The 19,563-nt window shown below is 37.4% G+C and overlaps 1 non-coding gene across 1 annotated transcript; it reads right to left on the bottom strand.

Annotated features, from left to right (window-relative positions):
* Positions 1-3,145: 3,145 nt before the first annotated feature.
* LOC122003163 lies at positions 3,146-3,251 on the bottom strand. The gene has a single exon (XR_006117831.1). It is a non-coding gene; the product is annotated as a small nucleolar RNA R71 (small nucleolar RNA).
* Between the last annotated feature and the right edge of the window lie 16,312 nt (positions 3,252-19,563).

Below are 19,563 nucleotides of genomic sequence, written 5' to 3'. Positions count from 1 at the left end.
AGTCTTCAGAACCAGCACTACGTCGATCTGGAGAGCGTGGTGAGAAAGACTATGCACTTCACTCCGTTTGCATACTGGTGCAGTGTGGCCTCATTATCGAACCGATCTAGATGATTATCTGGATCGTTCGACCCATTGTATGTCTCGATCGCTAGCGGGGTGTAGTGCCTGGGCAGAGGGTCTTGTAAGATCTCCTCTGAGAACTTCTGATTGATCCGTTCGGGAGACGCGTTGCTTCAGGGTGCCTTGCCTTTGCGTGCATCTCGAACGGGAGCATCATCCGAAGATGATCCCTGCTCCTGATGTGCCTAGGCTATTTCCGAGGGGGTTTGAAACAAAGCGTGATGAAAGGGGATCAGCGTGGGCAGCGCTTCACCCTGTGTGCTGGTTGGCCTTCGGTTCTACCCCCATACGGAGAGTTGCTCTGCTCAGTCTTTCGACCCCGCTCATCTACCGACTGCCAATGTTGCAGGTTGTGGCGTTGGCCAATTGGCTAGCACCTGTTGTTGCTGTTGCTCGATCATTTTTGCTGCTTGGGCTTGAACGAGCATCTCGAGCTCTTCTTGGGTGAGCATCATGGTAGTGAGTCATCTAGCGTCCTCCATCTTCTTGGCTCGGATTTAGGTGACGTTCCCACAGACGACACCAAATATGATCCGGTCTAAAAGTCGAGGAGATAGAAAGCTGGGGATGTGTCGCTCACACTGACCTCCTGTGAACTCCGCACGGACCTACAACACAGACTATGTCAGTGCTGAGCAAGGGAAGGGGTCCCCGGCGTTGGTCCTCCAACGCTTAAGTCAGTCACTGATGTGCGCAAATATTATGATCATTTATGCATGTTTTAGTGCACATTCACGTACTTTATTCATATATATTCATTGCATGTTTGCCTCTTTCATCTTGTATTCATTATATATATTATTTTGTTCGGATATCTGCTCTTTGGTTTGGTTTTGTGTTGACAGGGATGACTTTTGGAGCAAAAATGGTGATTATCTACACACCGAAACAGGCCAAAGAACACGGTCATGCAACACACGACCGTGTGACCAGACAGAAGGGAGCAGTGCACGACCGTGCACCCTTGCACAGCCGTGCGACCATGGTAGAGGCAAAGCGATGCATGGCCATGCACCCTTGCACGGTCGTGCGGCCATGGTAGAGGCAAAGCAGCACACAACCGTGCATTGCAGGGCCGTGCCACCCCAGGCCGAGACAAAGGAATGCCCGGTCGTGCATCCTTGCACGGTTGTGCCTTAGGGAGCAGAAGCCAGAGACCACACGGTCGTGCCAATCGGCACGGCCGTGCAGCTTCGCCAGAAGAGAGGATGGGTGTGGCCGTTCCAACCTTGCACGGTCGTGCCATGGGTCGTGCGGCGCCCATATCCTAGCTTATAAAAGGGTCAAGAAACCTATTCTTGGGTGGATCTTTGGTTCAGGGACATCATCCCTCTCCTTGGGAAAGAGTTTTCTCCTTCGGGGGAAACCCTAGAGCTTCATCCACCGTTGTTCCTTGACGATCTGTCCATCTCCAGAGCAAGGAAGCATCCCCAAGACATCAGAATCATCAAGCATCTCTTCTTCCTTTTCTTCTAGAGTTGTAAGTATGCTTTTCATTATGTTCTGGGGTTGTTCTTCCCCCACAATGGAGTAGACATCCTCTTCTAGGATTAGGAAGTATTTGTAATATGATGGAGATGTAGAACTATATATGTAGATTCACCTTGTTTCTATTCAATGACCTGTTGATGCCTTGTTTGTGCTTGATGAGTTGCGTGTGTGCCATGTCTACGTTTCTATGATTTGATTGCTTGATGTGGAGGATTGTTGATCTTGCAAAGGGGATACCTTAGAGCGTATTGACCAAGGTACCCTAGTGATAGGGGTAACCCTTTCCAGACGTCTAAGACGTTCCCTTAAAAAGGAGAAACAATCCCTTAGGAACTGCTGCTCTCGTAAAGAGAGTGCTCTAGTTCGTATACCTGAGGGGCCCTAGTGACAAGGGTAACCCGTTCACGGATGTCTAGGACATTCTCTTAAAGGGAGAGGCAATTCCTCTATAAGGAGGTAGGTACCCCTTATCCTTATTGTTATTTACTAGATGTGTATCCCAGTGATCTATCGAGGCGCCCTCATGACAGGGGGGTTAACAGTTACAGGATTTCACAGGGATCGTCTCTATTCGATACTTAGGGATATTGACCAATCTAACTTCCTACAAGAACATGGACATAGAGGGTAGAAACTAAGCAATCTATGTAGTATCTCCTAGTATTATAATGAAACCAAAATCCTAGAATCCATCTCCCGAAGCTCATTTCCTCCAAGATCTCTTCTCTTTCTCTCATCCTACTCTTTCCCTTTTCAATCACCCACGTTAGTTTGCAAACGCCAAAGCCAGCTTTCAACCGTCTAGATAACTTACCTTGCGACATCTCTAGTGCTTAATCAACAGTCCCTGTGGATTCGATATTTTTATTACTGACGACGAAACCGTACACTTGCGGTTGCGTAACAAGTTTTTGGCGCCGTTGCCAGGGACTGTTCACATTAACATTAGTAGATTAGCAATTTAGTTCATCTAGACTTACAAATAGGTTTTGTTTTTCTATTTTCATAATTCAAAAAAAAATCTCTGCATTTATTTCTTGTTACTAGTTAAAGGTTCAGTTTTTCTTTTTCTTTATTTTTGCATTCTCTTTCTTGCTCTTAATTCTTCATTTTTGTTCTTCTCATAAAATTTTTTTCTTAGATACCATGAGCACTAACATGTCAAGCAGGTTCTTAAGAGATTTCTCTGCACCCATTTCTGCAAGATTTTTATCTCCCATTGTGCAGCCCCATATTGAAGAAGAAAGTTTCCAACTAGACCCAAAGTTAATTTCCATGATACAAGGTCATAAATTTGGAGGAGAAGTATTAGAAAGTCCTTATCTACACCTTGAGAGATTTTTAGAGCTTTGTGATATGGCAGACTATGAAGGAGTGTCAGTGGATGCAGTTCGATTGATGGTATTTCCTTTCAGTATCAAGGACAAAGCAAGGACTTGGTTATATTCTCTTCGTCCTCAAAGAAACACGAGTTGGGAACAATTGGAACAACAATTTCTGAATCATTTTTTCCCTCCAAGAAGAACAATCTACATGAGGAGTTGCATCACAAATTTTGTTCAAGCAAATGGAGAATCTTTATTTGAAGCATGGGACAGATTCAAGAGTCTACAAAGGCAGTGCCCTCACCATGGCTTGGAGAAATGGTTGATTCTACACATATTCTATAGGGGAATTTCTTTTTTAGATAAGTGTTTGGTAGATTCATCAGCTGGAGGTTCATTTATGGACAAGAGTATAGAAGAAGCTTATACATTAATTGATCAAGTGACATTGAACCTCTATGGATGGTCGAGAAAAAGTTGGATGGAATCTCCCTCAGAAACTCAAGAAGTACAAGCCATATATACTAGAGAGCCTATCAAACGAAATACAATTCAACCACCCAAGAATGTCAAAATTCGGAAGTCACAGAGTGAGGAGTTCAAACATTTAGGGGCAAAGATTGAGAGCATAGTTTCAAAATGGTTCAAAGAAGATCCCCCTCCTACATAAATAAGATCTAGTGAAAAGTGTAATGATAGTAAGTTGAGGAGCAGCAAGAATCATGAAGAACTTCTGAAAAATGTCTTATATAGAATTGAGGAGAAGAACAATAGAAGACCACATGAACTCAGTTCCATTATTCCAGGAGGTTCCCAAATGCCACAAGTACCTTTCCCTTAACGATTGATCAGACCATCACTAGACAAGCAATTTGAACCTCAGCAATATGCTCAACCATTCCCAAGACTTTCACTAAGGGTTCCTTTTCCACAAAGGCTAGTGGGGGCTAACGAAGATAAAGATCTTGGAAAATTCTGTGATACAAAAATGCTTGAGTGTAGATTTCTGGATGTATATGAAGATGAGGACTCTTCAGATGAGGATTGTGATAATAATACAGTGGATAACACATTTTCAGATCTTCCTCCAGATTTTAAAGGATGTTATAGTGACATTGAATTTTCAGATGATGAATGTATTGAGGTAGATCAACGTAAAAATGCAAACGAAGTCAATGATCCTCCTATAGTTGATTCTCCTATTGAAGATATAGACGTTGGTTTATTTTTTGATTCTTGTGTTGATAATGATGATTTGGAAGGAAGTGTAGGGAGCTGTGGTGTGGAAACAACATCTCAAGAATCACCTCCTTCATCCACACAACCTTTAGAGATTATGAGAGTTGCAAGAATTGAACATGTTGTGGATCCATGTGTAGGGACTTGTGTAGAGTTAGCAAAGTCTCAAGAATCACTACCTTTGGAAGTACCAACACCAGAGCCAGAGCTAGAACCATCATTTCATTCAGAGGAAGTCACATCCACATGTTTAGAAATTTCAGGTACCTCTCAACAAAGTAAGGTTAGTATTTCTTGTGATCTTTTAGAAAATTTTATAGAGGTACCTGCCATTGACTTTGTTGGATGTGATTCAGTTTTTATTTCTTATTCTGCTTATCTTAATATAGTTATGGCTCTATCTTGTCTAATACGTTTGTGGGAGATTTGTATTTTCTTTGCATGTGTAGATTTTCATGGGGCTTATAATTGGAAGCTCGATCTGAACCGTCTTCGACCTCCTGAAAGAATTTCCAAGAAGACGAAGATGGAGAGAGTGATTTTTCACTTTTTGATAAAAGCTCCCTCCATAATAAGAGCCCTTGGTAAGAGGGTTCTAAAATATCTTACCCCTCCAAGAGCGAGATTTCGATGAATCTAATGAGGTGGTCGAGCTAATGACCTTAAACAAGCGCTTCTGGGGAGGCAACCCAAGTTCATTTTCTTTGTTTTCATTCATGTCTTTAGTTCTTTCTAGTTCCATTTCTTTTTAATAATTCATACCCTCTACTTAATTTTTCTTGTTTATCATTCTTTTTATAGATTTCAGAGTTGTGGAGGAATGTGAGCATCGGATAGAGGAGTATCTTGAAGCACATGAATGTCAACCATTTGAATCTCATCACTTGGTAACTTCTCTAAACTTCATAAACTTCCTTCACATTACATTTCTAGTTTTCATCGGGACGATGAAAAGTTTAAGTCTGGGGGGATGCATTAGAATGCATTTAGTTTAGTTCAGCTTTTGTTTATTTCTTTTTGCATAATAAAATTTTTACTAGTTGCATCCTACATCATATTATGATTGTTTGTTCCTTAATGCAAAATACTGGTTATTCTAGATTTTATGTGGTTCATGTGTTACTTTTTTAGTGATCTATCTTTTTCTATCTATGATAGCATGAAGTGAGCAATGTTTTTACTATAAGAGTTTAAGTATTGACCTTGTTTTAGGATCTCTATATACTATGCCTATTTTTGATGGTTGATAACTCTAAAATAGTCATGATTCATAGGATTGGACTAATACTTGTGTTTCTATGGTGACCTCTCAACTACATTTTGGTTACTAGATAAACTCAGATCATGTAAGCTCATTTGGAAAAAAATTAATCCCAAAAAAAATGAAAAAAAAATGAAGGTTTGTTCAAGTTTGATACTTTGCAAACATTCAATGAAAAAAATAAAAATAAGGGATAAAAAAATTGTTGTCGTGAATGGAAACTAGTAATTCATCCCTTTGAGACCGAGTTAGGTTACTGGGAAAATGAATGCTATGTTTCTCTTGATACTGAGTATTCCTTTGAGACCTTGTGTAGACGATGCATAGCATTTTTTAGAGGAACAAACCTTGCGTGTGGCAGGTAAGTGCCTATTGCCGGAAGCATAAGGAACACAATTTTATGATGACTTGACTAGACTTAGGGATTGAAACTTGATAAATCTAGGTCACCTTTGCACTGAGCACAGAGGACTACTACTTAAGTCATACTTAAACTACTTTTGTATCTTGCTCACCGATGAAATCATTTGATAGAATTAGATTGACTTGCTAGAAATTATGATGCACTATTTAACCACATGAAACTAGATTTCAAGTTTTGCTTGAGGACAAGCAAAGGTTTAAGTCTGGGGGTGTGATGTGCGCAAATATTATGATCATTTACGCATGTTTTAGCGAACATTCACGTACTTTATTCATATATATTCGTTGCATGATTGCCTCTTTCGTCTTGTATTCATTATATATATTCTTTTGTTCGGATATCTGCTCTTTGTTTGGTTTTGTGTTGACAGGGATGACTTTTGGAGCAAAAACGACGATTATCTACGCACCGAAACAGGCCAAAGAACACGGTCATGCAACACACGACCGTGTGACCAGACAGAAGGGAGCAGTGCACGGCCGTGAGGCCATGGCAGAGGTGAAGCAGTGCATAGTCATGCACCCTTGCACGACCGTGCGACCATGGCAGAGGCAAAGTAGCACACGGCCATACATCATTGCACAACCGTGCCACCCCAGGCCGAGATAAAGGAATGCCCAGCCGTGCATCCTTGCACGGCCATGCCTCAGGGAGCAGAAGCCAGAGACCACACGACCCTGCCAATCGGCACGGCCGTGCAGCTTTGCCAGAAGAGAGGATGGGCGTGGCCGTGCCAACCTTGCACGGTCATGCCATGGGCCGTGCAGCTGTAACACCCATGAAATATTTAAGCTATACATATGGGTGTTCTCTTTTAGAATAAAAGGGAAATGAAAATAGAACCAAAAAGAAATAAAAAGAAAGAGAAGTTAAGGCTTGAACCATGAACCCCTCATAATAGATAAAGCTAAATTGGTGTATGATAACCACTAGAGTCATGAATGATATATGAATAGCAAAGAATGGAAATTGTAGTTAAAAATAAGAGTATGATTAAGTAAGGGAGCAAGAGAAAGTCAAGTAGCTTTCCTCCTTTTCCTCTTGGTTAAGAGAAGAAGCAAGCAAAAGACAAAGACAAGTTGTCTTTTTCTCCTTTCCTCTTTCTATTTTCGTGGGAATGAATGAGTGTGAGGGAATAGAGGAATCAAGGGGATGAATTGGGACATTTTTCATCCTCATTGAGAATAAATAGGAATGAGAGAAGAGAAGGGAAAGAAAGTTTGGCTACTTCTTCCTCCTTCTTCTTCCTCCTCCTTTCTCCTTCTTCCTCCTCCACCGAGACCTAGAACTCTTCCCTCTTCCATTTCCAAATCCAAGCTAAGGTTTTCTCCCTAAGAAAACTAATTCACAAGAAGAAGTCCTCAAGATCTACTCCTTACAAGCAAGAGAAGCAAAAAGGAGAACTAGGAGGAGAAGCTTTCTTCTTCCTCTTCACGAGGGTACCTTCTTTTTAAGAAAAACCAAGCAAGAGGAAGTAAGTATCACCTCACCTGTGGTACAAGTTGTTCATGTGTTTTTCCATGAGTTTAGATTGCTTAAAAACCTAGGGTTGCTTCTTGAAACTTTCGGCCACCAAGGTACAAAAAAAAACTTAAGGAAGCTTAAGACCTAAACTAAACATGCTCACTATGTTTCTTATGATATATGTACCCTATGATAGGAGATTAGTTTAGTGTTCTTATGTTTGTACGTTGCTTAGAACTTAGATTCATGTTCTTTAAACTTTCGGCCAAGGCATGAAAAGAAGACCTAGAAGAGCTTAAGACCTAACTAAACATGCACACGATGTCCCTTATGATATGCAATTTAGGTTATGAGTTATGTTTAGAATTCTAATGTTTTTATGTTGCTTGTAACCTAGATCTATGCCTAGTAGATTTCAGCCATGATAGAAAGGAAGGCCTAGGAGAGTTTAAAGTTTAGTCTATCATGCTCATGACTTTCTTTATGATATGGTATGGAGATTTCTTAGTGTTTTTCATACTTGTATGTTGCTTGGAACCTAGATGCATCCCACTTAGGGTTTCGGCCATGATGATGTTAAGGGTCTAAGAAAGCTTAAAATCAAATCTAATATGCTCATGGTTTTCCTTATGATATGATATGAAGTTAGCTTGATATTCTTATGCTTGTATATTGCTTAGACTTAGTTTCATGCTCCCTAAACATTCGGCCATAACAAGATTAAAAGACCTAGGAAGCTTAGAACCTAAACTAAACATGTTCATGATGTTCTTTGTGATAAATGTTATGAAGTTGGTTTAGGGTTCACATGTTTTTATGTTGTTTGTAACCTAAATTCATGCTTGACAAGTTTCGGCCATAACAAGATTAAAAGATCTAGGAAGCTTAGAACCTAAACTAAACATGTTCATGATGTTCTTTATGATAAGTATTATGAAATTGGTTTAGAGTTCATATGCTTTTATGTTACTTCTAACCTAGGGTTAGGCTTGGCAAGTTTCAGCCATAATAGGATTTAAAGACCTAGGAAGCTTAGAACCTAAACTAAACATGCTCATGATGTTCTTTATGATAAGTATTATGAAATTGGTTTAGGGTTCATATGCTTTTATGTTACTTGTAACTTAGGGTTAGGCTTGGCAAATTTCGGCCATAATAGGATTTAAAGACCTAGGAAGCTTAGAACCTAAACTAAACATGCTCATGATGTTCTTTATGATTAGTATTATGAAATTGGTTTAGGGTTCATATGCTTTTATGTTACTTGTAACCTAGGGTTAGGCTTGGCAAGTTTCGGCCATAATAGGATTTAAAGACCTAGGAAGCTTAGAACCTAAACTAAACATGCTCATGATGTTCTTTATGATAAGTATTATGAAATTGGTTTAGGGTTCATATGCTTTTATGTTACTTGTAACCTAGGGTTAGGCTTGGCAAGTTTCGGCCATAATAGGATTTAAAGACCTAGGAAGCTTAGAACCTAAACTAAACATGCTCATGATGTTCTTTATGATAAGTATTATGAAATTGGTTTAGGGTGCATATGCTTTTATGTTACTTGTAACCTAGGGTTAGGCTTGGCAAGTTTCGGCCATAATAGGATTTAAAGACCTAGGAAGCTTAGAACCTAAACTAAACATGCTCATGATGTTCTTTATGATAAGTATTATGAAATTGGTTTAGGGTTTATATGCTTTTATGTTACTTGTAACCTAGGACAATACCTTGCATGTTTCGGCCACTTCAAGGAATTAGGGTAAGAAACCTAATTATGATTTACTATGTGTCTCACATGCTATGATATGAATTAAGGAGATGCTAGTTAAATGTTTTTTTTCCCATGCATGATTATGTTTCCCTATGATATGACATATGCTCATTTATGTATGCTTATGAATCATGCATGATAATGACTCTTATGATGGGCTATATGCTCAAGTATGCATGCTTTATGATATGATAAGTAAAGGCCTAGGAGATGCTTCCCTATTAGTTGGGACTAAGAGCACTCTTTATGATATGACAAGTAAAGGCCTAAGAGTTGCTTCCCTATTAGTTGGGACTAAGAGCACTCTTCATGATATGATAAGTAAATATGACATGCTACTTTACTTTTTTATGTGGCTTATACCGGACCTTAGTGTCCAAGGGATGGGCTCCTTAGTTCGCCCCTAGGTCGACGGACGTAGTACGAACCTAGTTCCCTAGTAGGTTCGGGATTAGCTACCCCGTCCTAGGGATTGCGCGCATTTATGTTATGTGGTACATAGCCGGGCCCTCATGTTGAGATTATATTTAACTATTATATGATATTGTTTTAAAGACATCTTTCACATGACATGACGCATGTTTTTGAAAGATATCTTGCATATACTTTTATGATATGATAAGATATGACATGATGCTCTTTATGATATGATATGATATGACATGATGCTCTTTCTCTTTATGATATCATATGATATGACATGATGCCCTTTCTCTTTATGACATGATATAATATTACATGATGCTCTTTTAAGATATGATATGACATGATGTTTTGTTTATAGAATGATATGATATGTTATGATGCTCTTTTACATGATATGATGTTTTAGATGATTATGTCTCCATGCTATATGCTTATGTGATTATGCTATGATATATGGTTTTTGTGAGTAGGAAAGGATCTTACTAAGCCTGTGCGCTTATAGTTACTTTTCTTGTACCGCAGATAAAGGTAAAGGATGGATAAACTAAGGGAACAACAGGAGGGGCAAGAGATGTGTGTGGTAGTGGCTCGGCTAAGGAAAAAGATCTGCTTATGTTAATTTATGCTTGATATGAACTATGCCTATCTTATGTTAATGTTTTGCATGATTACATAATACTTATTCATGCTTATGTTGGAAATTGATATCATGACTTTTTAAATTTCAAATTATGCTTAACATGCTCATATGATTATAAATGGTTAGATAACTAGTTATTGGTGTCAAAAAGAAAAATAATTTAAAAACATAAAAGAATATATTAATAAATACTTTCGCTGCTTTATAAATAGATTAATATGCATGTATGTTTCAAGTAACCCCGCCCTTAGCATAGGGGCGGGCGTTACAGCAGCACCCATACCCTAGATTATAAAAGGGTCAAGAAACCTATTCTTGGGTGTATCTTTGGTTCGGGGACTTCGTCCCTCTCCTTGGGAAAGGGTTTTCTCCTTCGGAGGAAACCCTAGAGCATCATCCACCGCCGTCTCTTGACGATCCGTCCATCTCCGGAGCAAGGAAGCATCCCCAAGACATCGGAATCATCAAGCATCTCTTCTTCCTTTTCGTCTAGGGTTGTAAGCATACTTTTCTTTATGTTCTGGGGTTGTTCTTCCCCCACAATGGAGTAAACATCCTCTTCTAGGATTAGGAAATATTTGTAATATGATGGAGATGTAGAACTATGTAGATTCACCTTGTTTCTATTCAATGACCTGTTGATGCTTTGTTCGTGCTTGATGAGTTGCGTGTGTGCCATGTTTATGTTTCTATGCTTTGATTGCTTGATGTGGAGGATTGTTGATCCCGCAAAGGGGATACCTTAGAGCGTATTGACCTAGGTACCATAGTGACAGGGGTAACCCTTTCCGGACGTCTAAGACGTTCCCTTAAAAAGGAGAAATAATCCTTTAGGAACTGCTGCTCTCGTAAAGAGAGTGCTCTAGATCGTATACCCGAGGGGCCCTAGTGACAAGGGTAACCCGTTCACGGACGTCTAGGACATTCTCTTGAAGGGAGAGGCAATTCCTCCATAAGGAGGTAGGTACCCGTTATCCTTATTGTTATTTACTAGATGTGTATCCCAGTGATCTACCGAGGCGCCCTCGTGACAGGGGGGTTAACCGTTACAGGATTTCACAGGGATCGTCTATATTCGATACTTAGGGATATTGACCAATCTAACTTCCTACAAGAACATGGACATAGAGGGTAGAAACTAAGCAATCTATGTAGTATCTCCTAGAATTATAATGAAACCGAAATCCTAGAATCCATCTCCCGAAGCTCATTCCCTCCAAGATCTCTTCTCTTTCTCTCATCCTTCTCTTTCCCTTTTCAATCACCCTCGTTAGTTTGCAAACGCCAAAGCTAACTTTCGACCGTCTACATTGTTGGTTAGTCCTAGGAAAACATACCGGTTCCACTGTACAAAATTTTTTGTACAAGTGTCGAACCTTTCCTTAAATAACCTATTGTGTTCTTTAGAAGTTAAATTAGGAATCGCAGACGGAACTTAACATCATTGATTCTAAATTTAACTTATCTGTTCTTAATTGTTTAGATTTGAATCGCAATCGGAACTTAACACTATTGATTTAAATCCACCTATGTTATTAATTTTATTAAATATTAATTTCCAAAATTGGCTTCTAGGACTACATGGCGAGGCACATAGCCTTCTTGGATATAGGAGCAACCACCACCGCCTAGACAAAGCCTTTTAAGGAAAGCTAATATTTAATTTCCTTAAATAACTCTAGGTTAACCAAAAAGAACAATCGAATCACAAATTCAAAAAATAAAAGAAAAGAAACACAACTTCAAAACAAATCCGAAAAACTAGATCTAATGCCTCTTGTGTTTGGAATTCATACAAAAGAAATACAACTAGTATGATGCGGAAATTAATTACTAATTATACCTTCCTTTGTAAACTTTAATGACCTCTTGATCTTCTACCATATTCCTCTTCTTATCTCGAACGTTGTGTGGGTAACGATCTTTCGAGATGAGAACCACCAAAGCCACCTTCTTCTCCAAGCATGATTCGACCACCACAAATATTCCATAAATAGATGTGGTTCGGTCACCACCACCAAGCTCCAAGGGATACTTCCTTTCTCTCCTTCTTCTCCATACTAAAATCCGGCCATCTTCAAGCTCCATGAGATTACAATGTCTGGCCAATGAAGAAGAAAGAAAAGGAAGAAGGAAAAATAATAGGGCCGGCCACCATCAAGGAAGAAAAGAGAGGAAGAAAAATAATAGAGTCCTACACCACGAAGGCACCTCTACCCCCTCTTTTATAATCATTGGTCTTGGCAAATAAGGAAATTTAATTAAAAACTTCCTTAATTCTTTGCCATGAAAAGGAAACATTTATTTAATTAAAAATAATTTTCCTTTTCATTATTACATGGTCGGCCACTTATTGTTGGTGCGGGAAGCATCCGATGATCGAACCTGAGTTTTGATAATGGCAAAGGATTTAAAGTTAAGGTGTGTTGCGATCTAACGTGCTTGACTAAGTGTTTCAGGAAAATCTTAACTGTGGTTATGCAGGTGAAAACCCTAGGGGGTGGTAACCCTAGGTCATAGGGGGTGGTAACCCTATGCGGAAAGTCTTGGTGGGTCGAGTGCTTCAGGCAAAAGTCCTAGGGGGGGCGTAACCCTAGGTGGAAAGTCCTGGTGTCACGAACCAGGTGAAAGACTGGACCATCCGAGAAGCGGAAGTCCAGCAGAAAGTCCGGAAGCATCGAGCACCGAGCAAAAGTCCAGTCGATTTGGAGGATCGCACTGGCATCAGGTAAATCTCCTGAGTGGAGTAGGTGAGGACGCGCTCCCCGAAGAGGGAACAGTAGGCGTCGGGTCGACCTAGGGTTTCCGGTTGGAAATCCAAAGTCAGACCCGGACAGTCCGGAGACTGTCATTATATTCTGTTATCATATTTATTGTTGTTTTATGCTAACTTTGTTTTACAGGGTAAGTGTTTGGGACTAACACTTTTGCAGGACCAAAGGAACACAAGTTAACCTCGGATGAACAATGTCCGAGGCGCCTCTATGGAGCTTGGAGGCGCCTCGGGTGCAAGCCGAAGCTAGCTGTCCAGAGGGGTTGGAGGCGCCTTGAAGGAAGCTCAAGGCGCCTTGGACTGGAGGCTGAAGGCGCCTTGGAGATCAATGAAGGCGCCTTCAAGTGATAAGGTTAGACTAGTTCAGCTCTTATCTCCGCGGCTAATTCGACTCACTCAAGGCGCCTTGGATGGGCTTTAAGGCGCCTTGAGCATGCTATAAAAGAAGGTCACGAGCAGCTCTTCAAATAATCAATCTTCTAGAGCTCTTTCTCCTGTGCGCTGCTTACGTGACGACCTCAACGTGTTGTTTCAAGATCCCGACGACCCAGAGCGCCATTTCTTTAGATTCTATCGTTCGGTATATTTTTCTTATTGCACTAAATTGTATTAAGCTTGTAATATTTTCGAGCTATTAGTTGTTGCCCACGGAAAGCGATCAAGGATCGCGGGCCTTCGAGTAGGAGTCGATCAAGGCTCCGAACGAAATAAATTAACCTGTGTCTCTGTGTTTGTGTTTCTTTATTCCGCTACGTATTTTAACTCTGATAGTTTTACGAATCGAACGAAATAGCCGCGAGCGCTATTCACCCCCCCTTCTAGCGCTTCTCGATCCAACAATTGGTATCAGAGCGGGGTCGCGTTGATTTGGTGCAACCACCAATTACGCAATTTTTTCGCGGTGTTTTAAATTTTTCGGAGTCAACTGAAATTAGTATTATTACTATATTCCAGTTTTTTTCGTTCATATCGATCTCGCTCGAGGTTGGTGCAACACCACTCGAGTTAGTTCTTTTTCAATTTTAACTCCTGCACTACTAATCCAAGACTTAGTCTTGGGACATATTTTTTTTTCTATTATTTCTTTTGCATATTCTCTCAATGGCCCAACAAGAGGGTTTCAGCACCGTTCGTCCCCCCTCTTCTCCGGAGAAGATTTCGGGTACTGGAAAGGACGAATGGAAACCTAGCTGAAAATCCAATTCAAAACCTGGATGATAATCAAGACTGGGATACAACTATCAACCGACAATGATGGCAAGCCTACACCCTGCGAGAAATGGGAGCCATCCCTAATCAAGAAGGTGGAAGCCGACACCAAAGCTACCTGCACCCTCCAGTGTGGTCTTACCAAGGAGGAGCTCAACAGAGTCGGTCCATTTTCAACCGCAAAGGAGCTGTGGGAGAAACTAATAGAACTCCACGAGGGCACCTCCGACACCAAGGTAAGTAAAAGAGATCTTTTACTTAATAAACTATATAATCTGAAAATGCAGGAAGGTGAGATGACAAGTTCTCTACACGCAAGAATTCAAGATATCCTCAACTCTCCCCACGGAATAGGGCAAAAGGTAGAGAATCGGGACGTCATAAGGTACGCACTAAATTCATTTCCGAGGAGCACATTGTGGGCATCAATGGTAGATGCCTACAAAGTCTCCAAGGATTTATCTTCAATAAATTTAGATGAATTATTCTGTGAGTTTGAATTACATGAGCAGACTAATGCACAACCAACCGAGAAGGGGGTTGCTTTGGTTGCAAGTACCAGTAGAACGCGCGAACCGAGATCATGATGAAGAACTAAACCAGAGTCAGAAGAAGAACCCAACTCAGATGATGAAGATGAAGAACTAACAATGGAGCTCATGAACCTTGTGAAGAGACTCTACAAGAAGAAGAAAGGCTTCAACAAGAAGGACCTAAAGAAGGCAGTCTAATCCAAGGAGGCCGAACCAAATTCTAAGGTAAAGTTCGAAGTGATTTGCTACGGGTGCAACCAGAAGGGGCACATCAAGGCCAACTGCCCTAATCAAAAGGATGCGAAGAAGCAAAGAAAGAAAAAGGCCCTAAAGGCGACGTGGGACGAATCCTCAGAAGAAGATACCGACGATGAACTCGATCAGACGAGTTTACTCGTACTAATGGCCCGGGACCAGATCGACGAATCCGAGAGCGAGACCGAGTTAGAGGCCGAGTCCAGCGAAGCCACGGATCTGTATCCGTTTCCGAAGGGCCTAATCCCTCTGTAAGTATCCCTCGCCTTAATAATCTAGTTAATTACTTATTGCAAATATTAGCTAAGTCGAACCTTAGAGTTAAGTCCCTTCTAAAGGAAGTAGAAGTCCTTAAATAAGCGACTAACTCCAAATCTCTGACTGAACTAGTTCAGACTGGAAACTCAACTCAAGTCCAAACACTTGAGGAAGAGAATTCCAACCTGAAAACTCAAGTCAAGGATCTGGAGAAAACATTAGAACGGTTTTCTTTAGGTTCCAAGAATCTTGACCTAATTCTTGGGACACAAAGAGTCGTTTACAATAGAACTGGTATAGGATTTAAACCAAAAAGAAAATATAAATCCTACTTATCTCTTGTAGAAAGAACAAATAGAAAAACAATCCAAGCATGAGTCCCCAAGTCTAAATTGATTAATCAAATTGGACTTGGTCAATATTGGATCCCGAAAGATCAAATACACTACTTCGATAGACCATATCGAGGCTATGATCTAGGGGAACAAAAAGGAAAACAATCTTAATAAAATGAAATTAAAATTCGAAATTAAATTAAAATTCACAATTAAATTAAAATTTAAAATTAAATTTAAAATTCGAAATTAAATTTAAAATTAAATTAAAATTCAAAATTAAATTAAAAATTTAAAATTAAATTAACAATTAAATTAAAATTCAAAATTAAATTAAAATTCGAAATTAAATTAAAAATGAAATTAAAATTTAAAATTAAATTAAAATTCAAAATTAAATTATAAAATTCAGAATTAAATTAAACTCAAAATTCAAAATTCAAAATTAATTCAAAATTCAACTTAAATCAAATAAAAAAATTAGAAGGAGGACCCAGAATAGCTGATACCCCCAACTAAACTACCCGACTGGGTAACCCAACTTAATCTACCCGAAATGGGTAAACAAGAGTAGACTATCCGACAAGGTAATTAAGATTAGATAAAATGGGCTAGGTTTAACTTGACCCACGGTACTGGTGAAATTTTTGGATGATAGTACGTTAGGAAAGCTTGGGCATCGCATGTCTAGGAAGATATGACTTCGACCTGGTGCATTTGGCCAAGTGGAACTAACCGAAGCTACCTTTAAATGGATCATAACCAGTTAGACCAAGGTTTAGTATTAAGTTCAATGGGTAGGACTATTTGGAAAATATCGAAGGCATGGTTACTTTAATGAGTTCCTTGTGACTCACCATAACCCAGAAGTTTATCCAAAGAATGCTTACTTGTTGAACCTAAAGCTAAACCTGAATCTAACACAAAGTTAAACAAAACCCTTAAATTGAACCTCAATTCATCTCACAAAAATTATAGGATTCCCTGATTGAAAATTTAAATCGGGTAAGATGACTAAGTAATTAAAATCAAACTGATAATTAATTCAAATTCAAAATCTTTTAAAAAACTTAATCTCAAAATTACTTTTAAAAATTATTTCAAAAATCTTTTTAAAACTATTTTAAAAATACTTTTAAAAATTTATTTTAAAAATTATTTTAAAAAACTTAATGTCAAAATTATTTGAAAAAGTCTCTTAAAAAAATCATTTTAAAAAATTATTTGAAAAACTTATTTTAGTTCTTTGAAAAACTTATTTTAAAAATCCTTTTAAAAAAATTCTTTGAAAAACTTATTTTAAAAATCCTTTTAAAAATTCTTTGAAAAACTTAGTTTAAAAATTCTTTAAAAAAAAAACTTAATTTCAAAATTACTTTTAAAAATGATTTTAAAATCTTTTAAAAACTTAATTTCAAAATTACTTTTAAAAATGATTTTAAAATCTTTTAAAAACTTAATTTCAAAATTACTTTTAAAAATGATTTTAAAATCTTTTAAAAACTTAATTTCAAAATTACTTTTAAAAATGATTTTAAAATCTTTTAAAAACTTAATTTCAAAATTACTTTTAAAAATCTTTTAAAAACTTAATTTCAAAATTACTTTCAAAATTATTTTAAAAATCTTTTAAAAAATTAATTTCAAAATTACTTTTAAAAATTATTTTAAAAATCTTTTAAAAACTTAATTTCAAAATTACTTTCAAAATTATTTTAAAAATCCTTTAAAAACTTAATTTCAAAATTGCCTTTAAAAATTATTTTAAAAAATCCTTTAAAATCTTAATTTCAAAATTACTTTTAAAAATTATTTTAAAAATCCTTTAAAAATCTTAATTTCAAAATTACTTTATTTTAAAAATCTTTTAAAAACTTAATTTCAAAATTACTTTTAAAAATCCTTTAAAAACTTAATTTCAAAATTACCTTTAAAAATTATTTTAAAAATCCTTTAAAAAGATTAATTTCAAAATTACTTTTAAAAACTTAATTTCAAAATTACCTTTAAAAATTATTTTAAAAATATTTTAAAAACTTAATTTCGAAATTAGTTTCAAAATTAGTTTAAAAAATCCTTTAAAAACGTAATTTCAAAATTACTTTTAAAAATTATTTTAAAAATCTTTTAAAAAAATTAATTTTAAATTATTTTTAAATTAACTTAAAATCCTTTTTAAACTTAATCAACTTAAAATTATTTTCACGATTAATTAACCTAAAGAACTTTTATTCAACCATCTTACAATCACCCATAGGATTAATTGATTGACAACTTAGATTGGGTGAGGTGGAAAACTAGGAAGCCTTCTTCAATTGAGCTATCTATCAATCCATTAAAAAGAAACCAATTCAACTACTTTATGTGTAAGAATTGGATCAATGGATGTTGGATAGTGGATGCTCCAGACATATGACTGGAGATAGATTGAAGTTTACCAAACTCAATCTAAAGAACCTAGGATCAGTTGCATTCGGCAACAACGGTATACTTAAGGTAATCGGAAAAGGTAATATCGAACTTAGTTCCGATTTTATTATTCGAAAAGTTCTACTAGTTGTAAATTTCAATTTTAATCTTCTAAGCATAAGTCAATTGTGTGATAGTGGATACTTAGTTACCTTTGACAAATCTAGGTGTGTAATTAAAAATATTGAAAACCCTGAAATCACTCTTAAGGGTCTTAGGAAAAATAACATCTACACAATTGATCTACCCATATTCTCTAAAAAGTGTTTTCTAACACAACAAGAGGAAACTGATCTGTGGCACAGAAGATTGGGCCACACTCACACTAGACTCATTTCAAAAATGAGTCAAAATGGTCTAGTTAAAGGTTTACCCAAACTAAAATTTATTGAAAACTCAATCTGTAATGCTTGTCAATAAGGAAAACAAACCAAGTCAACCCACAAATCAACTAATATAGATAGAACCAACTCCTTACTTGAGCTCCTACATCTAGACCTATTTGATTCACATGGAGCCAAGTCACTAAGCAAGAACCAGTATTGCTTAGTTATAATTGATGACTATTCTATGTTCACTTGGGTAAAATTTCTAAAAATGAAAAATGAAACCTTTGAAGTATTTAGTAATTTTTGCAATTTAATAGAGAATGAAAAAGATACTAAAATTAAAAGAATAAGAAGTGATCATGGGGGGGAATTTGAAAATCATAGGTTTACCCAATTCTGTAGAATCAATGGGTATAAACATGAATATTCTTGCCCTAGGACCCCCAAACAAAACGGCCTAGTAGAACGTAAAAACCGAACCCTACAAGAAGCCGCTAGGACTATGTTAAATGAATATAATTTAAATCATCAATTTTGGGCTGAAGCAGTAAATACTGCAAACTATATCCAAAATCGAATTCTAATTAACAAACTTCATAATAAAACCTCTTATGAAATATATTATAATAAAATTACTAACTTAAACTATTTAAAAGTTTTCGGGTGTAAAGTTCACATTTTAAACACTAAAGATTACTTAGGAAAATTTACACCCAAATCAAACCAAGGAATCATTTTAGGCTACTCTACAACAAGTAGGGCATATAGAGTCTATAATCAAAATACCCTAAAAGTTGAAGAAACAACTAATGTAATATTTGATGAAGAAATAATCTACCAAATATAGATGAAAGTATTGACATTAATCCAAAAACTGATGAAGATGATAAAATTCATCCCAACACTAATAAACTAGAGGAACCGATTTCTTACCCAAATATAAGACCAACTAGAGCAAGTACCTCTCACCCATCTGACCAAATTTTGGTGATCCAAACCTAGGAGTCAGAACCAGATCCTCATATAGGAACCTAAGTCAGATTGCCCTTATTTCAAAGATTGAGCCTAAGACTATAGAAGAGGCCCTACCCGACCTAGACTGGATCATTGCTATGCAGGAAGAGCTAGCACAATTTGAATGAAACCAAGTCTGGGAACTTGTACCTAAACCCATAGATAAGTCCATAATTGACACCAAATGGGTATTTAGGAACAAATTGGATGATCTAGGTGAAAAAGTT

The sequence above is a fragment of the Zingiber officinale genome, chromosome 7A (genome assembly GCF_018446385.1).
Source record: "Zingiber officinale cultivar Zhangliang chromosome 7A, Zo_v1.1, whole genome shotgun sequence".
Lineage (NCBI taxonomy): Eukaryota > Viridiplantae > Streptophyta > Magnoliopsida > Zingiberales > Zingiberaceae > Zingiber > Zingiber officinale.
The sequence above is the reverse complement of the archived record's forward strand: the minus strand, read 5'-3'. Positions and strand labels throughout refer to the sequence as shown.